This window comes from Mytilus edulis, chromosome 1, assembly GCF_963676685.1.
Source record: "Mytilus edulis chromosome 1, xbMytEdul2.2, whole genome shotgun sequence".
NCBI classification, from domain to species: Eukaryota; Metazoa; Mollusca; class Bivalvia; order Mytilida; family Mytilidae; genus Mytilus; species Mytilus edulis.
Window position 1 is genome coordinate 73688393 of NC_092344.1, and position 6428 is coordinate 73694820.

A 6428-nucleotide genomic window follows, 5' to 3' on the forward strand; every position below is an offset into this window, starting at 1 on the left:
TCGCGGCAAGATACGAATCCATTAAGTAGTGTGCCTTTACAGTTCCTGGTCTACATTTACTCTTCAAGTGCTTTCAACTGTGACAGTAAACCAGTTTTAGAACAAACTGTTGCCGATGGTTCGATTATTCATATTGTTGTAAATACAGACTACCTGCAAACCATTATAGCAAGCTCTTCGAGTTCGTGAGTATGATAAAAAAAAATCCAATTTGGTCTCGGGAAAAAATTGAATCCATAACTAATAGGAGTGAAAAAAAATACAAATTGTTCATGAGTAATTATAAATACGTCCTCATTACGGTATTTGTGCAAGCCCTAGACTTGAAAATTGAGAAAAAATGTCAAGACCTTTGTTTAAAGAATGTGTATTCACACTTAAAAATTAAAAAAATATATATGTTTAATGTCATGACAACTTATGCATGGCTTACAAACAATTATTGAACATATTGTATGATAGAATGTTGTGTAATTGCCACTGAGATAAGTATCCTACAAATCTAGAGTCTAAATAAAGCGAACAGGAGTGATCCGCAAAAATATGCAGTGCAGAACACTGTTCCGTATCATATTTTGAACATATGACAATATTTTTCTTGTTAACAATATGAAAAAAAAGATGTACGCATAAATTAGGCCGTCAGTTTTCTCGTTTGAATTGTTTTACATTTGTAATTTCGGTACCTTTTATAGCTAACTATGTGAAATGGGCTTTGGTCATTGTTGAGGGCATTTGTACGGTGACATATAGTTGTTAATTTCTGCGTCATTTGGTCTCTTGTAGAGAGTTGTCTCATTGGCAATCATACCACTTCTTCATTTATATATATATAATATCATCTACTACAGTAACTGCAATGTATCAACACAGATTACCTTATTTAACTCGTGTATCGCAGAATATAATCAATAAACTTTCACCTTGATATATATAATCTATTATCAATGAGATATTTCAAAATTAAAACAAACTTGTTTTTGACGTACAGCCCCATGTCACCAGATGATGGAAGGCTGCCTAAAATTCAGTGGCAACTTAAATACCTATTCTGGACGTTGACTTTTTTTTATGATAGAAATATTAAACACCTATGTTATACTAGACAGACACGCAGTATAGTGGAGTGACAAATCGGAAAAAGACGCTTATTTAAAGAGTTTAATGGACCGAAATACCTCACGGTTGAAAATTCGCATGAAGATAGAGTAAACATTATACTTTCATTTTAGCCCTGTCGTAGAGTTTTCTCAGGGTGCAGTTTTGTGTAAAATTGCGTAAAAGTGTGATTTTCGATTTTTTTCTTTTTCATTTTCAAATACGAGAACGCTTATAATAAATTCCGAAATGAAGATATCATAAAAAAAGGGTATCAGATGAAAGAGTGATGTATCAGCTTTTATTTGACACCAAACTTTATTAGCATATGAACATATAAATTGAGTTAATTGGACGATTTTAAAAAGTATTTAACATTTTTACTAATCTGACCGTCTGTCAAAGTATATTACATTTCTTATATATATCACAAATAGTAAATTTTCACCCAAAAAAGTGGAACAACCAATACTTAAGAAGTTTTTATATATAAAAGTTTGATAGAACATACAATTCGACTTTAACACGCATTTTTATAAAACTCATTACAAAGCAGTATTACTACTCAGTTTTCACCCCAATAAGTCATGTAACGTTCCCCTTTCCTATTTTCCCCTGTCATATGAAATGCAATGAATTTAATATGCATTTTCTTAAGTTTTATAAAAAATAATATATTTTGTATCAAAAGTTGTGTCTATGTGTTTGAATGAGTACAGATGCTAATGTTTAATAACTTTTGAGCTGCTTGTATTCTTCTTTTTCGAAGACTAATTTTAAACCACATTGGAATAACTCCAAAATATTCCGGAAAGTTATTGTCAGTGCTAATTCCATTTAATAAGAACGAGTAAAGTTGCTTAGGTCGTGTTATTAAGCCTTTACATGTCAAAGAAGAAAACATTTTCATACATTTGAATTAGTGAGAGAGAAAAACATGCGTGTAACGATGAATCAACTTTCGTTAAAACACGCTTCATGGCATTACCATGATTACCATGACTAATAAAAAATGTCTTTTCTGGAGGCAAAAGTCATGCAAATTTATATAATAAGCAATTAAAGCATGTCGAGTCATTTGAGCGTTCCGATATTGTTTAAAATGACGCAAATTATCAGGCATGCCATCCAGTGGTGAGTGTACTCTCCATAAATAACTTCAAGGACAAGCCGCTTCAACATTCAGCACGCAATATTACCTACTTGATGAAATTAAAAATTATTTACTTCTGGAGCTTCAAATTAATCGGGGCATGATGCTGCTTTTCAATTACAAATAGAAAGTCTACATGATGATCTGTTTGCAAAAGAAAGAAAAAAACACTTTTCGTTTTCGTATAGTTTGCTAGTTACATTTGTTTACAGAAATTGCATTTTGCGAAACAAAAATGGGGAAAAGCTGTTTACGATCGTTCGAAATTTCAAATTATTTCTATATTTCCAATGTATCATAATTTGTAAAAGTTCACCATTATAGGTAAAAGTACGGTCTTCAAAACGGAGCCTTGGCTCACACCGAAAAGTAAGGGCTCCAAAAAATTATAGTATAAAACCATTGCAACGGTCTAATCAATATAACAAACTAGAAGCGAGAAACATTTATGAACCACATCAACAAACGACAACCATGTCTGTCGTTGTTTTATAAAAAAGGGGGACACATCTTCTCAATGTGATATTAATCTAGTACTGATTTATTTATTAATAAAAACAAACTTCATATACTATGGTGTCATGAACATGAAGGCTAATTTTTATAGTTCTAACATCATTTTAAGTTTAAATAATCAGTCAAGAATTTTCATCACGTTTTTCATAACATCATGGACCGGGTGTAAACTTTACAGTTCTTATTTCTCCTCTGTATTTTAATGCATTTTAACAAAACTTTCCCAAAAATATCTTTATAGGTGGCCATAAATTATTGCATAATTAAATCTTAATTATGAATATTTTTTGTCGATAATTTCCGTAGATAAAGATATTTGTTTCATTTTCTTACATGTTGCAAGCGAGGGTATGTATCACTAATGTCTGGTAATCAGACAAATATATAACTAGCTGTATTTGTGGAGGATTCTTAGCGCATGCTTTCATCGAAATATTTTCTCATTTAACATGAGAGACTACCGAGAAATTGTCCAATATGTCTAAAATTTTCGATTTTTTAAAATCCCCCCTTTTGACTTTTGACCGCAGTTTTCAAAAATCTGCACTGTGACACTCTACGACATGACTTAATCAACGGATATTATATTTTTTCTACAAAATAAGACTAAAATTAGCCGTGAGGTATTTCGGTCCATTAAATTTTCAAATTTACCTGATTTGTAACCGATGTCTTGCGTGTTAGTTTTCGAACTTACAGTCTGAAAAAAAACATTTGTATCGCCACGAAAACACGCCTTATTCTGACTACGGTCCGATCCGACTAGTTTTTATCTTTACTTCTAAATGCCTCGTAATTTAAAGATAAGTAGCAAATATTATTTCGATAGCCTTAAAGGTGACCAAGACGTGAATCAAGCCCACAATGTCTATCATTCTAATTGAGCACACAACCGCAGAAGGAGGTTTGTGTTGCTAAGGAGAATAATCTTTATCTCTTCTATTAAAGATACAGATTCTGTAATTTTGTTGTGTTACAATGAGTTTTATCATACTTTAGAATTGCAGAAATAAATACAGTGTCACCATTGGGAATGACAAAGTCTGAATTGTTGGTTTATGGGACATCCAATAATAAATGGTATATAAACGTAACCTGGACTCCAACAGAGACACAAGTCGGCACTCATATATTCTGCTATACAGCATTTGATAATAACAGGTAATTGTGCTTCATATAAAAGAAGTGAAAACTTGATTACCAAGGCAGCAACCATCGTCATGATAGCTCTCCAGAGTATTATATTCATTACACTTGAATTCCCTTATAAATTCGCTCCCAATGACTAATTATTTTAAAAAATAATACTTCCTTTTGTTAGCTATTCGTATGTAAACGCACTTTTGAAGAAAGCGTGGAAACGCTTATGACTGACAATGTGTGCAAAATCAACGCCTAAATAAACGAGTAAAATTGCGAATTTGGGTATCCAAATCATGCGATCATTTGAATACATCTAATAAACAGTATTTTTGCCAATTATTAAAACGATTAGATTTTACCCTCTTAAATTTTATCAAGCTATTCGCTATTGGCTTTTGAGTCTAGACTTTTCTTCACAGTTCATTTATCCTTTTGTGAAATATTTGTTTCAATGGTGTATAATCCCTTTCCATTATTTTTTTGGAATAATGAAGGCTCATAGTGAATTTTCTATTATTTTAATTAAATAATTATCTGTATTCATTGGGATTTTTTTTCTTTCAGAGAGGCTTCTGACCAAGAATGTATCAGGCTTGTCGTTGTTAATGGTGAGACTTATTTGTATATATTTCGCCAAGGATAAAATTGAGAATGGAAATTGGGAATGTGTCGAACCCGACCATAGAGCAGACAAAAGCTGAAGGCCACCAATGGGTCTTCGTTGAAGCGAGAAACCCTCGTTTTTCGTCTTTCAAGTGGCACCTAAACAAATATGTATACTATTTCAGTGATAATGGACACCATACTAAACTCCGAATTAAACACAAAAAACTAAAATTAAAAATCATACAAGACTAACAAAGGCAAGAGGCTCCTGACTTGGGACAGGCGCAAACATACGACAGGGTTAAACATGTTTTCTGAGATATCAACCCTCCCCCTTTACCTCTAGACAATGTAGAAAAAAACAAACACACAACAGTACGCACAGTAAAACTCAGTTTAAGAGAAGTTCCAGTCCGATGTAGGAATAGGTTACAAAAGAAAATAAAAAAAATGACAATTATACTTAAATAACAAAAGACTGATAGCAGTTACTGACATGCCAGCTCCAGACCTCAATTAAACTGATTGAAAGATTATTTCTTCATCATATGAATATCAAGCACACTTTAGAAATAGCAGGTTTATCTTTGACGACAGGTATATCTGTAGTTATGAAAAAATATAGGAAAAGAGTTCACATCGTATGAAAGTGAGGCTCGTCAACAATGGACGTTGTTTTCGTTTCTAAAGATATGATGATATAAAACATTGATAATGATGGACAACAGATCGTAAATGATACTCAAAGTAGGTGAAACTGCAACACACGTCTCCCATGTCCCATGTCTAGATACAAAAACAAACCAAACTTCAGATCTCATCGTTACAGTTCATCTGAAACTGACAGTGAAACATACTATCCCAAAGCCAAACGTATGAACACGAAATCTTTGTCAAAACCGATATCACAAAAAGCTAACACTGACAACGAAATGCCGACCAACACGGATAAAAGTGGTAGTTCCAAAAACATGACATCCGAAAAATCAACAGATGATTTATATGCATTGATGATGACAATAAAACAAAACCAAGACTCCCTTCGGAATTCCTTAGAACAGAGAATGACAAACTTAGAGTCTAGCTTCAAGCAACAAATACAAATTAATATGGGGAAAATCAGAGATGAAATGACATTAGAATTTGCTGAATTTGATAATAAATTAAAAGCGTTAGAAAATAAACTTAAACAACCGGACAATAGTGTACAAATAACAACACCAGAGAACTTTGCTCAACACAAATTGATTTTCAAAAACGTTAATTACACAGACGACGGTGATAGTACAGAAAGCCTCAAGGCTTATTTTGATGGTCTACTGAGCAATTTAGATTTAAATTTCACCTCTTTAAATGTTCAACGCATCGGCAACCATAATAACGGTACTGACCAACAAAGACCAAAACCGTTAATTGTAACATTTCATAATGCGAAAGACCGTATCGATGTTTTAAAAAAGAAGCGTTTATTGAACACAAAGGACGACTACAAAAACATCTACATAGAGACTGATCGCACCCGCCAAGAAAGAATGCAAGAAGCAAATATACGGAGAATAGTCAAGAAGATACCTGAATTAGAATTCAAAGGTGGTAGAGTCGTACAGTCATCACATTAATATTTAAGCCAGTCTCATAGTCAAGATGCTAAATTGTCAGTAGCTTTTTGGAACTGTAATGGTTGGTATGTTACTAAAGAAACTGATGATAGTAGAACATTAAGAGAAAATATTCTAACATCTTTGAACTTTGACATAGTTGGTATTAGTGAAAGTCATTTACGAGATGAACAGACAATTGATTTGAACGGTTATAAATGGATAGGGAACAACAGAAAAACTATTTCAACAAATGCATGGCGTGGAAGTGGAGGAGTTGGTTTTCTTATCAAGAATAACGTTTTTAATAATTT